Source organism: Papio anubis, chromosome 9, assembly GCF_008728515.1.
Source record: "Papio anubis isolate 15944 chromosome 9, Panubis1.0, whole genome shotgun sequence".
NCBI classification, from domain to species: domain Eukaryota; kingdom Metazoa; phylum Chordata; class Mammalia; order Primates; family Cercopithecidae; genus Papio; species Papio anubis.
The window spans coordinates 21537423-21556964 of record NC_044984.1 but is presented as its reverse complement, the minus strand read 5'-3'; the positions used below and the strand labels follow the sequence as shown (position 1 = coordinate 21556964).

At 36.4% G+C, this 19542-nt stretch overlaps 1 protein-coding gene across 3 annotated transcripts in view; it reads right to left on the bottom strand.

Moving 5' to 3' along the window:
- The window catches only part of ETNK1 (ethanolamine kinase 1), a 64409-nt gene that overhangs the window by 44288 nt on the left and 579 nt on the right, over nt 1-19542 (bottom strand). The gene's annotated exons all lie outside the window — the stretch shown is intronic.

The window sequence follows — 19542 nt, the reverse complement described above, 5'->3', positions numbered from 1 at the left end:
TCATTTTCCTCTGTATTAATCTGACACTAGAACTAACACTTCACTTCTATTATAATTCAGCACTTTTGGAGGCTCCCAAGTGGAACAAAGGGAGAAAAGAAGAAAGCGAAAGCAAGAATTCAGGATATTTTTTCCATGTCAACAGGGCAAGAATAGGAAAAAAGAACAGAAGTTTTAAAAGTATGTATACACATTTAACTAATGCTTGAGAAAGAGGGTAAATATTTCTATCTCAATTAGACTGATATGATATTAAATGACATATAAAAAAAGATGTGAAACTATTTACTAAAACTATTAATAATATACAACTAACTAGTGTTGAGATAATGGTTTTTATTATATATAGGTCTTAGCTGTTACCTTTATTCACATAATGCAGTAACACTTCATGAACCAGTGTAAAGGGACTTATTTTGAATATCCCCATTTTTTAGATATGTGCATACTAGTGTTGCTTTCCACCTAGATTTCAAAAAGACTGTATGAAAGACACTGTCAGGAAGTATATATACTTAAAATGAGTATTTTTTATCATAATTGTAATTTTATTAAAATCCGCAATGAAAAACATGTTATTTCTTATCACAATGCCACTATCAATTCACACATGCTGTTCTGTAACTTCTTCAGATGTCATAGATAGAATATTTCAAATACAGTAATAAAGATTGAGAAACCTTTTAACATTCTGAAATGTTTATAATGAATGAAACTCTGGGCTCCTCAAACTCCAGAAATCATCATCTCCATTTTCTGAATCTTCACAGCAAATAGTAGGTGCTTAATACTTAATACTAGGTGCTTAACACTAGAACTCATATAGTTACCAACATTAATGTCTTCATCCAGCTTATAAAAATTGCATTCTCTTGTTCTTGCCTATAATGATCAAACATATCCCTAAATTGACCATGCTATATTATACACATTTATTTGTGCAAACATAAAAAGATGTATACATGTAAGGGCTAGAGACAGATATGATTACTCAATACAGATTACTAAACACTAATTAAACATATATAAAGATGACACAGTGTCACAACTCCAATGACCCTGGCCCTAACTTTCTGTATTGCACAACAGCTACATAATTGGCAATGAAATGATAGGCAAAGAAACCTCTAGAATAAAAAGATATGTGAATAATATAATTCCACATTTATCAAAATATTTTATGTATAAAGATTTATTTGTCTACAAAGATACTAGGTAGTTTAAATCTTGTTTCTTTATTTTTTTGTTTCTCTGTAAGTAATTTAACCTTTTATCTTTTGGCTTATGCATGTTTACTAACTTGTATTTTCACAGCAATGAACCTGGTTTACTAGTGGAAAAATCAGTAGCAAAACAATGGCCTGGCACTCAGTAGGCCTTGAAGTCATGCTGAACATAGTTTTACAAAACATCAATATTCAACATCAGATGAGGTCACTCTGTGATTATAATGGATCCAGAAAACAACAAAACCACTCTGTAATCATGTCTGAAGGTGGAAAAAAAATACGAACTTTGTCCAAATGACAAAAATTACCAAATATCTCCTTATCCTGGCTAATATGAGTGACTGCTGCTCTTTTCCAGTCAAACTTTGGCCCTGCTTCATTTCTTCAGCCTTCTAGGTAAGATTAAGACACCCCTAAGTCATAGACTTATCCCACTTCCTTCCTGACAGCATCCAATCCAGAGAATACCCTGTTTACCTTGAACCCTCCACCAAATCACCAGACAAATCCCCACCATTCTCAATGATGTAGTTCTCCCTTACTGCAGTGAGTAATAAACCCAACTTCTTCAGCTACAGGTGAGTTTCTACCGGTTTCTCGCTGGAGAACAATGACTTCAGTTTAAAGATGGACAGGTGATACTTCTTACCTTTGCATTGTTCCCACCTCATATATAAACCACAAGTAACTCAATGTGCTGAACCATCTAAAATACGCTATTAAAATACACTATACACACTCTAGCTATGTATATTATCTTAAATATATACTAGAAATATAAAATTCCACCTCAGTAGAGGTGAGACAAAATATAAATCTTAGTGAGCTCCTTTTAATGGGGCTTATCCTGCACTATTTGTCAAGTATTTCACACGGCAGTACTTGAGAGGATGAGCTACAGAGCCAGAGTTTGAGTTTGAATCCCAGCTCTGTTACATACAAACCGAGTAAACTTAGGCAAGTCACTTACCCTCTGTGTGTCTCTATCTCATATATAAAATCAGTATATTAGAATCTACTTATTGCATTGCTCTGAAGATTAATATGTTATATACATAAAAGTACTTAGAACAGTGCTTGGCACTCAGTAAGCTCGTAAATGTAGCCAATGATACATTTAAATTTCAATACAAAACAGAAAAATAATGTTGAAATTATAAAATAATTAAGACTAAAATATATGTTAAAACAATATTTAAAAACAATACTTTCTTTTTTTTTTTTTTTTTTTTGAGACAGAGTCTCGCTCTGCCGCCCAGGCTGGAGTGCAGTGGCGTGATCTTGGCTCACTGCAAGCTCCGCCTCCCGGGTTCATGCCATTCTCCTGCCTCAGCCTCCCGAGTACAGGCGCCCGCCACCTCGCCCGGCTAGTTTTTTTGTATTTTTTAGTAGAGACGGGGTTTCACCGTGTCAGCCAGGATGGTCTCGATCTCCTGACCTCGTGATCCGCCCGTCTCGGCCTCCCAAAGTGCTGGGATTACAGGCTTGAGCCACCGCGCCCGGCCTAAAAACAATACTTTCAATATGTCTCTGAAAGTAGCTTAAATCCAAATAGCTAAATGTTAAATATCATTTCTGGGCAAATTCTCTTTCACATCTAAAAAAAAAAAAAAAGGCTTTCAATTTAGTTAGAAATGCCATTCAATGTTACTCTCTCAAGTTAGTATTATCCTATATGCATTTGGTTTTGCACGACGAATTATATCCCGTTAAACTTTAATCCCTAAAATGTATACTACTAAGCTAGTAAATTTAGCTACTAATCACTTCTAATCTTTAGTTTAAATATTAACAGCTTTTAAATACTAGGAAAATTAATAATGGATTCTCAATTTGTTCTCTGCCTTACCTCATCACGTAATTTTTAAAAACAACATCTATATTGGTTAAAAATACAATTTAAACTTACCCTTTAACAAATTCCAACAACCCAGGAGTCTATTTTTTAACTGCTTAATATTGATGAAGTTATCAACGTTACTATGAAAACTGGCAATTAAGTAGAATTAAGCGTTTATCCTACATTTTATGTAAACCACATTTCATAATATCCAAACCGCTCTAATTAATGAGAGAAAGTTATGTACCAAAGAATTCCAGTTGACAAATGTGGAGGATACAACAGAAAAAGTATTCAGGAAACAATCTTCAATGAATGAGACCATTAGATGAAAGATTGACAGGTAATTTTATAATGGTAGGAGTCATTTGTCACCTCCTGATTTCAAGAAACAATCTGACATGCTATACCTTCTGATGTGATGCAATATGAAATACACTGCACTACCCATGATTTGAAATCTAATCAAGTTTCTAGATCTTCTCTTTTTTTTTTTTGATAAGAGTCTCGCAGTGACTCTCCTGCCTCAGCCTCCCAAGTAGCTGGGATTAAGGCACCTGCCACTACACCCAGCTAATTTTTATATTTTTAGTAAAGACAGGGTTTCCTCATGTTGGCCAGGCTGGTCTAGAACTCCTGATCTCAAGTGATCCACCCGCCTCAGCCTCCCAAAGTGCTAGGATTCCATGTGTGAGCCACGATGCCCGGCCAGATCTTCCTATTCCTAAGAAACACCACATGGCTGGCCACAGTGGCATGAATGCCTATAATCCCAACACTTTGGAAGCCAGGAGAATCACTTGGGGTCAGGAGTTCAAGACAACCCTGGCTAACGTGGTGACACCCCGTTTCTCTAAAAAAAAAAAAAAAAAAAAAAAACCACCACAAAGAGGAACAACAAAAAATATACAAATCCACAATGTGGGTCTTTCTACACAAACGCCCCACCAATAGTCAATAGTATGGCAGTCTAGTTTACGGAGGCTTAGGAAACACACAGATGCATCTAGTTTGTTTCCTAACTCAAACTAATATGTATAAAAATATTTTTTGAGGTAAAATTTTATTATGAACTGGCTATTAAACAGTACTTAGACATTACTACTAATTTTGCTAGGTGTTATAATGGTGCTGTGATCATGTAAAAAAAAATTTTTTTATGTTTACAAATGCATACGGAAATACACAAAGACAATGACAAGGTCTGACTGAGATTTGCTTTAGAATACTTTAAAGGGGTTAAAAATCAAATGAAGCAAATATGGATTCTGGATAATATACGAATATTTTATTCTCTCAATTTTGAGTATGTTAGAAAATTATAGTTTTTAACTTGCATGATACAACTAATCAAAGTGTAAGTGAGGAACTCTAGAGCTTCTATTAGAGAATTACAAAATATAAAAGATCAAGGAGAAATTCTAGAGTGTCTATTAGAGAATTACATAATATAATATAGCACAAGTATGTAACATTCACTTGCTAGCAGATTCCAAAACAAGTAAATGATAAAACTTAAAGACAGGCCGCGCATGATGGTTCATGCCTGTGATTCCAGCACTTCAGGAGGCCGAGGCAGGTGGATCACTTCAGGTCAGGAGTTCGAGACTAGCCTGGTCAATATGGTGAAACACTATCTCTACTAAAAATACAAAAATTAGCTGGGTGTGGTGGTGCATGCCTGTAATTCCAGCTACTCACGAGGCTGAGGCAGGAGAATCACTTAAACTCAGGAGGCAAAGGTTGCAGTGAGCCAAGATCGCTCCACTGCACTCCAGCCTGGGAGGCAGAGTGAGACTCCGTCTCAAAAAAACAAAACAAAACAAAACACCTTAAAGACAGGTTAAAAAGGGGGAAAAAAAGTTAAAAGGTCCAAGTGTTATGGGACGGAAAAATATATTATGCGGCCATGTATCCCACCCACTTCTAGAGGCCAACTTCTTTCTCCTTCCCTTCTCTGCCAAATTTCTTGCAAGAGAATTTTGTATTCAATCATTTCCACTTCCAAACCTACCATCTGCTCTTTTTTTGTAATTTTTATTTTTATCAATCAACAGTAGACCTCCCGCTAAACTACTTTTCAACTCTCATGCTATTTAATTCCTTATTTTTAAATACCATTCTTAAACTGCTTTTCTGTAAAGTTTACACATTATCTGAGACTTCTTATGAGACTGAGCTTTATTTTCTTCACACATATACTCTCTCTCTCTCTCTCTCTCTGTCACTTCTCCTATCTTCCTCTACCCAATATAAGTATATCAGATTTTTTATTTTATCAATCTTCAATTACACTATTTTGTACACATCCTTCCAAACCCCAACATGAGATATACTGTAAATTTCCTTTCCGGATAGTTTGTTTCCTCTTTAACTAATAACTGGCTTATTTTCTCATTTGCTTACTTTTTAATATACCTATTTGTACTCTCTATATTAGTGACTTTCAAATTGGGCTATAAAGCCCTCAAGGAATGGGAATGGGAATCCAAGTGGGCAAAAAAGCTCTGCTATATCCCCAGCACATACAAACGCACATGTGCGCATATACTACACTACCACCATCTCGCCCTCGTTTATTTCACATATACATGACACCTGGGGACAAGATTTTATTTAAACAAAGAATTCTAACCCTATAGAAAAGGTTGAAAATCACTGATAAAAATCATCTAATGGGCCACTTTCACTCTTGGCCAAGGCAAAGTAATGGGGACAGGATTTACCCTTTTACTTGAAACAACCTCTCTCCCACAAATAAAAACCAGACAAAGCATATGAAATAACAATTTTTAAGACAATGGACTTTAGAGAGAACAGTGATTCCTGAGAGATGGGAAACAAACAATATGAACTCTATGATTGCCCCCAGCTTAATGTCTTGAGAGAATTCTCAGGTCCCAGCAAAGGGAAAGAGAACCCAGATGGAGCTTGTGTGGACTTCATTAATTGAGATAAACTGAGCATCAGAGGATATCAAAACAGCTAGAGTATGCAGGACAGAGTAGTAAACCGGAAAGACAGGGAGACAGACAGAAAGGAGACAGCACTCTAGAGGATCTGCAAATGGCCCCACTGTATCCCCTTGGTATCCGAGGGGGATTCATTCCAGGACCCCACCCCCACAACACCACCAAAATCTACAAATGCTCAAGCCTGTTAAATTTTGTTTTAAATTTTTTTGTTCATATTATTTTACATGTTCTGAAAGTCTGTTATATAGAATGATGTAGTAGTTGCACATAACCTATTTATATTCTGCCACACACTTTAAATCATCACTAGATTACTTACAATACCTAATACAATGTAGATGTTATGTAAATAGTTGTTATACTGTATTGTTTAATAAATAATGACAAGAAAAAATATCTACACGTGTTCAGTACTGAAACAACCATCTTTTTTTTCTCTTAATATTTTCAATCCGCAGTTGCTTGAATCCATGGAGGCAGAAGCCATGGATATGAAAGGACAACTCTATATGCTGCTTACAAAACACATAGAGAAGAAGCTGATGTAGCTAGCTATCTCATAACAGATAAAATAGACCTTAATGAAGTATTACTAAAGATAAGGAGGGACATTTTATAATGACAAAGGGATTGATCCACCCAGAAGATATAAAAATTCTAAATGTGTATGCATCCAACAATACAACTTCAAAAGATACAGAGCAAAAACTTACAGAATTAAACAAATCCCATAATAAATGTAGGAAATTTGAGCACACCATTCAAGACCTCAATTTTAATTTTTTAAATGTTTATAGATAACACTATTTTTTTACAAGACCTCATTTTTTTGAGCAGAGAAAAATCATTATGTAGTAAGAGCTCTAAACAACAAAGTTAAAAATCCAAATTAACTGACATACACAGAACACTACACTCAACAACAGAATATTCTTTTTCTTATCTTTTTTTTGAGAGGGTCCCACTCTGTTCACCCAGGCGGCAGTGCAGTGACACAATCACAGCTCACTGCAGCCTCAACCTCCCAGGCTGAAACAATCCTCCCACCTCAGCCACCCGAGTAGCTGGGACTAAGGCGTGCATCACCACGCCCGGCTAAGGTTTTGCATTTTTTTGTAGAGACAGGGTTTTGCCATGTTGGCCAGGCTAATCTTGAATTCCTGGAGTCAGTCTGCCCACCTCAGGCTCCCAAAGTGCTGGGCCGTGCCCGGCCAAGAACATACTTTCTTTTCAAGGCTACACAAAACATTACCAAAATTGACTATGGGCTTCATTATAAAGCAAGCCTCAACAAATATCAAAGGATTAAAATCACTTAGAGTATCTTCTCAAACTACAGTGGATATGAGTTAGATATCAATAACATACACACCAAATAAAACTGGTTAAGATAATGAATTTTTATGTTTTTATAACAATTTTTTTAAAAAATTAAATATGCATCAACTCAATGGAAATGAATCAAATACACATGTAAAATAAGTGAGATAAAGAAAAAAACACCACAATGGCAATTAGAAAACATTTTGAACTAAATGATAATAAACACATATTGTCAAGCGAGTGGTATCTGTAACCTAATATCAACACTAGAAGTCTTAGAACTTCTTTCTGTTCATTGTTTCTTGGTATCATAGTCACCAAAGAAAACACGATGCGCAGTCAAGCACTGCATGGAACAACGCTTTACTCACACAGAGAGGAGACAAAGCAAGATCAGCTTCAGTAATGGGTGTTGGTCTCCCATGGTGGGCAAGTGCCTCCCAGTAGCTGATGCCAACAACTGGCCTACACAAACCCCTCCTGGGCTACAGCAGACCAACCCCATCCCTCCATCCCCTCCCCACTGGGAAGACACTGTAGGTGAGCCAGGTGACATACGACACACATGCTGAAGCAGAGCAAAGGAGTACACACTGAGTCTAAAACAGGAAAAAATATTCCCACACAGGAAAAAATAGGTCCAGCACAGGCTATGAGGACTCTTACCTCTTGGTAAGAAAGTGTTTCAGGCCCAAAGCCCATTTCTATTTGGTGAGAAGGGATGGAAGGACTGTGTGCATGAGACTGCCTTTCCCAACACAAGTCAAGACTTGTGGATACTTACAAAGACATGTAATGAACAATATATGAGAAATTTAAAAGGCAAAAAATTAGTGCTTCCAGCTCAAGAAGCTAGAAAAATAACAGCTAATTAACCTTCGAAAACAAAAAAAGGATTAGGAAGGAAATAACGAAGGACAAAACTATCAATAAAATAGAAAAACTCAACAGTCAAAAATTGTTATTTTTTAATAACTTCAAAAATAGCAAACTTTTGAAAACTTCAAAAGTTTGAGATGTGATGGTTCATGCCTGTAATCCCAACACTTTGGGAGGCCAAGGTGGGCAGACTGCTTGAACTCAGGAGTTCAAGACCAGCCTGGGCAACATGATGAAATTCCATCTCTAATAAATAAATAAATAAATAAATAAATAAATAAATAAATAAATAAGCTGGGCACGGGGCGAGCACCTGGTCGAGGCTGTAGTGGGCCATGATAGCACCACTGCATTCAATCCCGGGCAACAGAGTGACACCTTGCCTCAAAACAAACAAAAATTATTCTTTGAAAAGATTAACACAGTAGATAACTTCTTAGCAAAATGTATGAAGACAATAAAGTGACACAAATGATAAAGAAATGAACTTCACTACAGACCTTAAACATGTATTATTAAAAGCAACTCTTCCAAAAATAGAAAAAAAAGAAATACCTCCGAACTTGGTACCAAAACTTGTCAAGGACATTATAAGAAAGGAAAATTTCAGACCAATCTCTTTCATAAGCAGAGTTGCAAAAATCCTAATCAAAATATTAGCAATTGATACAATAATAAAAAAGAGAATATATACAACCAAATAGGGTTTTCTCCAGGAATGCAAAGGTTACTTAACATTTAAATTTTTTTTAAAATCAAAGTAATTCACCTCAATAAGAGAAAAATTAAGAAAAATCTTATAATCATCATGAAATGCAGAAAAAACATTTGGACAAATTCATCATTCATGATGAAAATACTTAACAAACAAAGAATAAAAAGAAACTTGCTTAATCTGGTAAAGTCATTAAAGAAAATCTATAGCATATATCATACCTAACAATAAATTATTGAAAATGTTCTCCTTAAGACTGGGAAATAAAGGATGCCCACTATCAACTTTCATCTTTTTCAAGTGTGTTAGAGAGGTCCTTACTAGTGCAGTAAGACAAAAAGACAGAAGGACAGACAGCAATTATGTATTATTTTCAGATTTTACATAGAGAAAATGCAAAAATAATCTACATAAAAACCTTTAGAATGTGAAAAATTCAATATACAACAATTATAATCCTATATACCAACAACAAAGTAATTTTTTAAGTGACATCCTTTACAATAATATCAAAAAGCATCAATACCTAGGGATAAATCAAATAAAACACATGAGATCTCCACAGTGAAAACTTCAAAACTTTGAGAGAAATTAAAAACCTAAACAAACGGCATATATGGTGTTTATTAATTTTAAGATTCAATCTTGTTAAAAGAATTCACTTCTCCCCAAATCTATCTATTGATTCTACAAAATATAATCAAAATCCTATCCAGTTTCTTTTGTGGGAATTCCAGAATTGAGTCTACAACTTATATGGCAACTTAAAAAGTCAAGAATAGTCAAGGCAATCTCAAAAACGAACAAAGCTGGAGTCCTATACCAAAGCCTATAATAACTACATCAAATACCAAGTCCTGTAGCAATGATTGAGCGTAATCCGCACACAGTGGTACTGCTGCAGTAACAGACAAAACAGACCAAAAGAAAAGAACAGGCGGGGTGCAGTGGCTCGCGCCTGTAATCCCAGCAATTTGGGAGGCCAAGGCGGGCAGATCACTTGAGGCCAGGAGTTCAAGACCAGCCTGGCCCACATGGTGAATTCCCATCTCCACTAAAAATACAAAAGAAAATTGGCAGGGCATGGTGGCGGGCACCTGTAATCCCAGCTACTGGGGAGGCTGAGGCAGAAGAATCACTTGACCCCGGGAGGTGAGGCTGCAGTGGGCCGAGATTACGCCACTGCACTCCAGCCTCAGTGACAGAGTGAGACTATGTCTCAAAAAAAAAAAAACAGAACAGAATTCATAAACAGATCCACATATAATGCCATCTGATTTATGACAAAGGTGACACTGCAATGGGGAAGTATTTTCAACAAATGATACTGCATCAACCGACAGCCATTTGGGAAAGAAATGAATCATAACCCCTCCACCTCAAACCATACATAACAATCAATTATAAACCAGATGGCTTATACATCAAAGTGTAAAATATGAAATAATAAAGCTTCTAGAAGAAAATAGGAGTATCTTCATAACTTTGGCACTGGAAAAGATCTCTTGTTCAAGACACAAAACATACTATCCATTAAAAAATTGAAAAGTTAGTCTTAAGACTATCAAAAGACAATATTAAGAATAAAAATGTGCAGTCGCAGTGGTTCACGCCTATAATCCCAGCACTTTGGGAGGCCAAGGTGGGTGGATCACCTGAGGTCAGGAGCTTGAGACCAGCCTGACCAATATGGTGAAACCCCGTCTCTAGTAAAATTACAAAAATTAGCCGGGCGTGGCGGCGTGTGCCTGTAGTTCCAGCTACTCAGGAGGCTGAGACAAGAGAATCGCTTTAACCCGGGAGGCAGAGGTTGCAGTGAGCCTAGATCGCACTACTGCACTCCAGCCTGAGCAACAGAATGAGACTCTGTCTCAAAAAAAAAAAAAAAAGAAAAAGAAAATGTAAGCCACAAAGCAGGAGAAAATATGTGAAAACATTATTTCTAAAAGAGGACGCAACTAGAATATATAAAGAATATCTACAAACCATTGAAAACATATTTCTAAGAGATGACTCATCTAGAATACATAAACAACATCTACCAATCATTGAGAAAAAATCAGATAATCCAACAGAAAAATCAGCAAAAGGCTTGAACAGGAACCTCAAAATAGAACACATCCAAAAAAAACCCCCACACACAGAAAACAGATGCACTAATTGTAGAAACAAGAGCAACTTTATTTTAAAATGTTAATCTACCATGTAACTTCTGACAAACCCTTGTCCAAGAATGCCTAAAAAATGTCTTTCTGTAGAAATGTCCATTCATTGTAAGTTTCACCCAAAACAACCCTTGATGCTGGGTTGCAGAAATTGTAAGTTGTGACACCCATAGCCACCTACACATTCCTTCCAGAGCATGCATACTTTCCCCAAGACATAAGACCTGGGTCTGAGGGGTTGTGAGGTAGAGACCTACCTGTTTTGTAGCCACCCAAGACCACACTTCTGCATCTAACTTCCCCTAGTAAGTCACCCAAAACCAACGAACTGGATTTGTCTGCCTCCTTTTTTGGTTTCTCAGCTCCTTCCACATTTAGAGGTTGCTTTGCATATATGGCCCTTTCACAAAACAGTAGTTATCAGGAATATGCAAATTATACCTGGAATAAGATACTCCAATACCCACCAGAAAGAAAAAAATAAAGGCAGACAATAGCAATTACTGGTAAAGATATACAATAACTGAAACTCTCACATATTGCTATTAGGAATATAAACCGGGACAATCACTTCAGAAAACTGAAAGCATCTAACAAAGCTGAAAATACACAAACTAGATGACTCAGAAAGTCTACTTCTAGGTATCCACTTAACAGAAATGGATATTCGTGTTCAAAAAAAGTGTATTTGTAAGAAGCATAATTTGTGATAGTCAAAACATGAAAACAACCCAAGTGTTCATTAACAGTAGGAGACAAATAAATCAAGGTGTATTCTTAAAATGGAATGATAGTCAGTCATGGAAAAGAACAATAACTATACACGCTTGAATAAATCTCTCAAAATCTGGGCCTATGCCAAACCAAAATTTTTAAAAAATACATATTTCATATGATGCCATTATATAAAATTCAAAAAGAGGCAAAACACTGACACAAGGCACAGTGGCTCACACCTGTAATCCCAGCACTTTGGGAAGCTAAGGTAAGAGGGTCACTTGAGGCCAGGAGTTCAAGACCAGCCTGGCAACACAGCAAGACCATATCACTACAAAAAAGGTAAAAACTAGGCAGGTATGGTGGCATGCACCTTTAGTCTCAGGTACTCTGGATGCTGATGTAGAAGGGATCGCGTGAGCTCAGGAGTACAAGGCTGCAGTGAGCTATGATAGCATCACTGCACTCCAGCCTGGATGACAGCACAAGACCCCATCCCTTAAAAAAAAAAGTAAAAATTTAAAAAATAATAAATAATAACTAAGTCACATTATGTTTAACATGATCATCAAATATTAGGTTTGTGACTATCAAAAATTATACTCCCATTCAAACATGGGAAAATGTTTATAAAGGGCTAGTGAAAAAAAGAATATAAAATTATATATATGATTGCAAATACGTAAAATAGGTTTAGGAGAAGTAGACGGTAATAAAAATAAAACAGTTGTAAATAGAATATTGATGACAGGAAATTGATTTTTTTTCTCCTATTCAGTTGTGGTACAACCTTTCAGTAAAACTAAATTATTTCATGTTCATATCGTTTCTTGTACAAAGACCTTCATGCACTTATTATTTTCTCAGAGTACTTACTTTCAAAAAATAACTAATTCAAAACATTCTATTTTGTTAATTAGAAAAAAAAAAATCTGCTATTATGATTACCACTAGAGGGAGGGAGAGATCAAGACTAAGAAGGAAAATGAAGACACTCGGTTGCTGGAAATTAGTTTTCTTTTCCTGGGTTGGGGTGGGTAAACGTTTTACAACAATTTATGATTTGTCCATTTTTCTATATGTTTGCTTTTTTTTTTTTTTTCCATTTTTAAAAGAATGTTAAAAATGTATTTATAGCCATTCTGGTATATCAAAGAGTAGAATAACTCCTTAGAAAACAAAATAAAGAGAAATAGAACCTCTGATTTCTTAAATAAAGGTATTCTACTACGTCCCTATCTTTGTCATCCACTCCTTCCCCCACAAAAAACACCTTAATCTTCTTCCCTAACCTGCAATCAATTAACAAGTCCTGCACATTTATTTTCTGAAATGTGAAATCTGTACCTTATTTCCATCTCATCTGTCCTAATCTGGGCCCCAGCACCTCTTGTCTGGACTAACGCAACAGTCTCTCTCAAATTATTTCCTCAAGTTTTTTAAATGCAATACACAGGAAGAAATATATTTATCATTTGATATAATATGTACATAGATACTTTTTTTTTTTTTGAGACGAAGTCTCGCTCTGTCGCCCAGGCTGGAGTGCAGTGGTGTGATCTCGGCTCACTGCAAGCTCTGCCTCCCAGATTCACGCCATTCTCCTGCCTCAGCCTCCTGAGTACCTGGGACTACAGGCGCCCGCCACCACGCCCAGCTAATTTTTTGTATTTTTTAGTAAAGACAGGGTTTCACCGAGTTAGGCAGGATGGTCTTGATCTCCTGACCTTGTGATCCACCCGCCTCAGCCTCCCAAAGTGCTAGGATTACAGGTGTGAGCCACCGCGCCCGGCAGTACATAGATACTTTTATATAAAACGAAAGCACGCTTCACAAAAGAATACGTACCACTGGGTGCAATGGCTCACGCCTGTAATCCCAGCACTTCGGGAGGCCGAGGCAGGTGGCTCACCTGAGGTTGGGAGTTCAAGACCAGCCTGACCAACATGAAGAAATCCCGTCTCTACTAAAAATACAAAAATTAGCCAGGCGTAGTGGCAGGTGTCTGTAATCCCAGCTACTCGGGAGGCTGAGGCAGGAGAATCACTTGAACCCGTGAGGCGGAGGTTGCGGTGAGCTGAGATCACACCATTGTACTACTCCAGCCTAGGCAACAAAAGCAAAACTCCATCTCAAAAAAAAAAAAAAAAAAGAGTACTTACCTTACTACTTGCAAGGCTGTCTGATGTATCCTCTACAATTATGTACTCTAACTCATCTTTTTAAACTGTAATGGTCTGAAGACAGTATTGATTTGGCATCTTATTAATGTATGGTAATCACCAGTTTCAAAACCAACGTTCTGAGTGATGACTTATTTCCCAATTTAAAACATTTCCCTCAAACAACCCTTCTCTACATTCTTGCCTGTCACTTCTCTAATACGTGATATAATTTACCTGCTTAAAAATGTCCAGGCCAGGCGTGGTGGCTCACGCCTGTAATCCCAGCATTTTGGGAGGCCAAGGTGGGTGGATCACTTGAGGTTAGGCATTCGAGACCAGCCTGGCCAACATGGTGAAACCTAACTTCACTAAAAATACAAAAATTAGCTAAGCATGGTGGCGCAGGTCTCTAATCCAAGCTACTTGGGTGGCTGAGGCGAGAGAATCACTTGAACCCCAGAAGCGGAGGTTGCAGTGAGCTGAGATCACACCACTGCACTGCAGCCTGGGCGACAGCGAGACTCTGTCTCAAAAAAAAAAAAATAAAATACAAAAATAAAAACATCCAGTGGCTTCCCATGATGTCCTAAATGATGAGTAAGCTGCTCAAAGTCTAGATTCATTGCCTTTGTGAGACAGTTTTCCTTGCTCAGAAATGTTTCTCCTTTCAGTCTGATCTCATCTACCCTTCAAAGCTTAGCTCAGGTACCCCCACTTCTATGAAGCCTTCTGTCCTACATTATTCCATGCCTACCTTGGGCTACAGTTAGTTGTCCAAGGACTCTTACTGAAAACTAGCATTATACCTAGTACAAAAAACATGTGTCAGAATTACTGAATTTTAGGAGCTCACAATTCTCTCAGTTGGGATGGGAGAATTGGAAATGAGAGGTGGAGGAATATAGTACCAAAACATACTATGCGTAATTGTAGGTATATCATTGAATTCTCATGACTATTTTCCAAGGTAATCCCATTTTACAGGGACTTTAAAACTTGCCAAAGGTTACAAATGGCTGGAAATAATATTGAAAACCATCCTCTTTCCATATTATGCTCAGTCCCCAAAAAGACGTGATGCAGTTTACATAGTCCAAGTTACACGGCTATTATACATGAAAACAAACTAGCACTTTAGGCTCCTGACTGCATAGTCACATCTTAATAAAATACATGGGAGCCTAACAAACTTTTCATGTTTTTGATGGGCGTCTATTAAACATTATATACTTTATTATTCTAAAATGCTGAAAACAGGGAGGGAATAGGAAACGGAAAACTGGATATAACCACTAATATTAAAAGTTACATTGAATATAAACTATGACTCCTTATTCGTATCTACAGGACTCAAGATTTCCTATAATTCTTAGGGAAAGTAAACTAATATATTGTTTACTTTTTTAATGTATTAAAAAATTAGCCGTAACTTAATATATTAGCTTACCTAAGACTTTTCAGAAGCTACTGCTGAAAGGAACAAACTCATTTTTTTAAAAACAGAAAAGAAAATCGATTATTATATTAGAACACTAATGGAGACATAACTTGAGAGAGCAATTGTATAGATCTGGCTTTTTCTTCTTCCTTTAAGACAAAGACCAATATAAAATATTAACTATCAATATTAAGAGTGGTTACAGGTTCTTAATAGACTATTTAGGTAACTACCTCCAACACTGTTAGAAAGAGGAAGGATATGAAAACTGCTGTGTAGCTACACAACCTAACACAAACATAAGTTTCCATGATAGTTCACATATGCTTACAAAATATAATGAAAAGATTTTTTAAAACATGCATTCAAAAACATGCAAAAACCTGTAGTAAAGCAGAAAGAACAGTACATTTTTGAAACTTCTTGTGTAATCTTTGCATGTGAACTAAATTTGAATGTTCATTCCATAAACATTACGTTGTTATAATTTTCTTATTTGTCTTCCCCATCGGACTAGGAATTTCAAAGAGCAAATGTTTGTTTTTTGATTCAAGCATTCAATATATAGTAGGTGCTCAGCAGCAATAACGATTATCATGAAAGATAGCATTTATTTTACCCTCACAATAACCCATTGAGGTAGGGACAACTACTGGATCAATTTTACAGCTCAGGATACTGGACAACAGGAAGTTTAATGATTTGACCAGGGTAACAAAGCTAGTAAAGTACAGAATCTGGACTCAAAACTAGCACTGTGTTCAAACCTCATGCTCTTGAGTACTGTAACATACTGTTATTGAAAAACAAAGTTGCTATAAGGTACCATATAGCAAACAATCTCATTTAGACCCAGTAAAGGAATAAATACATTAGTTTTGTAAGGTTAAATAATAATTATGGTGTTAATATCCTACCTATGAAGCCTTTGTCATTATCTACTATAAGTTCCAAGTAATAGAAAAATTCACAGTGACAAGTTAGCGAGAAAAACAACATTGCTTAATACAGCAAACAGAAAGATCCTGAGACAACATAACTGGAATATTCCAAACACTAATTCATCAGCTCTTCAGAAAATGAAAAACAATTTTAAGAGTCCATTGAGAAATATTTTGGACCTGAGACGTGACTTGATTCTTTATTCCTTTATACAATGACTATCCAAAGAAAAGTATTAAAAATTAAAAATCCAAATCTTCAAGTAAGTTAGAGAGTTGTTACACAACAAAAGTCACTATCCTAAAGGAAAGCTGAAGTGATCCCTTTTTCCTAAAATGGTATCACATATGAAAAAAGTAATGCAAATTTATGTTCAAGGGAACTTGAAAGTAGAATCTTTTTATGAGCCAAAGCTTTTAAGAAATTAATTTTATACAGAAGCACTTTCCCTGCCTTAATCATAATATACAAACAAAACTCTTGGTCAAAGAACAATAATTCATAAGATGGTTTCTCATCTCAGATCTGCCATTTGTAAACAGCAAATTCAGTTTCATTAACTATATAATACATATTAACAGTACCATCTACATCTACCTCACAGGATAGTTGGGAGAATGTATGTGAAAAGTGCTTTATAAACAGTAAAGGACTATTAAATACAAAGCACTGTGGCTGTATTGTTGTTTTAGATTTACTCTGCCTATTCTGTTACTATACTCTGAAAACCTCACCACCTCCTTTATACTTTATTCTTTTAATCTAGTAAGAACAGGAATTCTATCTAAAATGAGATATATTATTGCATGTGCCCACAAGTTTTGAGCAAAGACTGGGCTTTCTATCATTTTGACTCTAGTCTTTTTTTAGCTTGTTTTTTCTTTTTATTTTCTGATATGTTCTGGATAGTTCAGCTTGCAGGAATAATCAATCACCAGATAAGTATCACTACAGTAAGTTTCTAAGGTATACTTCAAGTATATCTTAAACATACAAAAATGTTAGAAAAATACTGACAAAAAAAAACAGGCTAAATTACTGATACTCGACTGCTCTAAAATTACATTATATTCTGTCAACTATATAATACATACTTCTTCTGAAATGTGAGGTATGATTTGTATCTGTTTCAAGGGAAATACAATGAAATCTCAAAAGAAAATATTTCCATTGAGATTTACTTTCAGAATTTAAAGAAATTCTGAAGCATTATGAAAGTAGAGTTTGCAATGACCTAGAATGCAAGGCGCCAGATCTATTGAGCTGAAAGGTGAACTCATCAATTCAGCTTAGCAGATGCTTTTAGGCCAGCTTCTAGACCAAAGCTTTGCTTGCACATGGAGGGAATGTATTTCTAACTAATAATCATCTTAGGGAAAAATAAATGGTTGTATTTACCTGCACTTACAAATATTAAAAATTCAGATTATAAACCCAGAGGTCTTTAGGTTAAAAGTTGCTACAAGAAACCAATATTTAATCACACGTAGTTACTTTCCAACAAGCAAAAACAGTTTAATGTCACTACATTTTGCCCTTTTTTACCTACATCCTGGCTTACTTCACTGAGTTTCACCTAAAAAAGAGATAGTGTCTACCTAATATGGTTGTTTGGACGACTAAAATAAAAAAATATAACTTACCTTACCCCACAGTAGCTATCATTACTATTCTACAGACAAATACATCAAAGGAAATTCCAGTCTTCAAAGCTTCAAACTTTAAAGTCACTGCTTAAAAGTAACTGATCTGCCAACGCTGGAGTTTACCAGGATGTAGCACTCTTTAATTAATAATGTTTTATGTGTAAATGACTGCCAGAAAATAAATCATCTTAATAAATTTTAGAGCCTTATATAATAAAATACAAATAAATTGATAAACTAAACAAGTACTGAATTTCAGTTTGGAAGATGCATTTCCTTTAAAGGAAATATATTTTTTAAATGACATAAAAATCACTTCGCGTTCACTATTTCCTGTATACTCGGCTAACAAATACTCCCTTAAATTTCAAAATGTGTTGTCTAACAGTTTCTTTTCCAAAACATACGGGTCCTTTTAAGCTGCTTAAAAACTCTTCTAGGCAATAAGAACTGAAACTAACGCGTGAAAACCCAAGTGTCAGGAACTGCTCTGAGCCCTAGGCACTGCTCATGTTTTATTCATCTCTGTATGGGCGGCTGGCTAGTTTAGCAAAGAATTTAGCAAATAAATCAACAAATACTGGTGAATAAATTAGTCATCAAAACGAGGCAGATGGTTTGGCTAATTCAAATGAATGTTCTTACATTATTGCTCAGATTTAGAACAAATCCCAAATATCCCAGCCTCGAAAATTACTGGGTTTTTTTGTTGTTTGCAAGGGAAAAGGAGAAAATGAGATCTATTTTCGTATCTAGTTCCTGAAACTAAAGCTAAAAACAAATTAGTATTCAAAAAAAAAAAAATCACGTAGTGGAAATCATAACTTCCAACTATCAGAAAACTCCTAGAGTCTCAGGGATTTTTCTCCTCCCAATTTTTTCTCTATCTATCAATACGGTGTCCCATGAAAAGGAAAGAGTCACAAGCCACTGCTCCTTCTAGTATCAGGTATTAATTTCACTAAGACGACTTTAATAATTCAGAAATATCGACTCAAACAAAACAATGTGTGTGGTGCTACCTAAGAACCGACCTAGCGATGCGTGGTCGTGGTCATTGCTTTGGGAATAGAGTACGCTCGCCAATCGGAGGGCTTGGGAAGACAAAACGCAGTGTGAGGCATCAATGAAAGCACATCGCAGGGGGAGGGGAGAGGAAGGAAAAGATCAGAGAGGATTAATGACTGCATTACTGGTGGGACGGGAGGAGGCAGTCGAGGACCCCGTGCAAGGGGAGTGGAGAGGTTCATTTTGCAGTGACCGTGGACTGGGGAGTGGGAGGAGGGGCAACTATCAACAGGAATCTCCCCCCTGTGGATGGGTGCGTCACTTACGCAGCCGCTTCTGGAAAGAGAAAATGTGCCCTCAGGTCAATCTCAAAGAGCAACTGCGACGGGAAGGGGGAGTGACCTTCCTAGGTGTGAGGGGAAATACAGGGTCACTTCCCAACGGACTTAGGGAGGAGATGTTGCCCTAGGTCCTCCTCGGTCATCGTGGGACACAGGCGA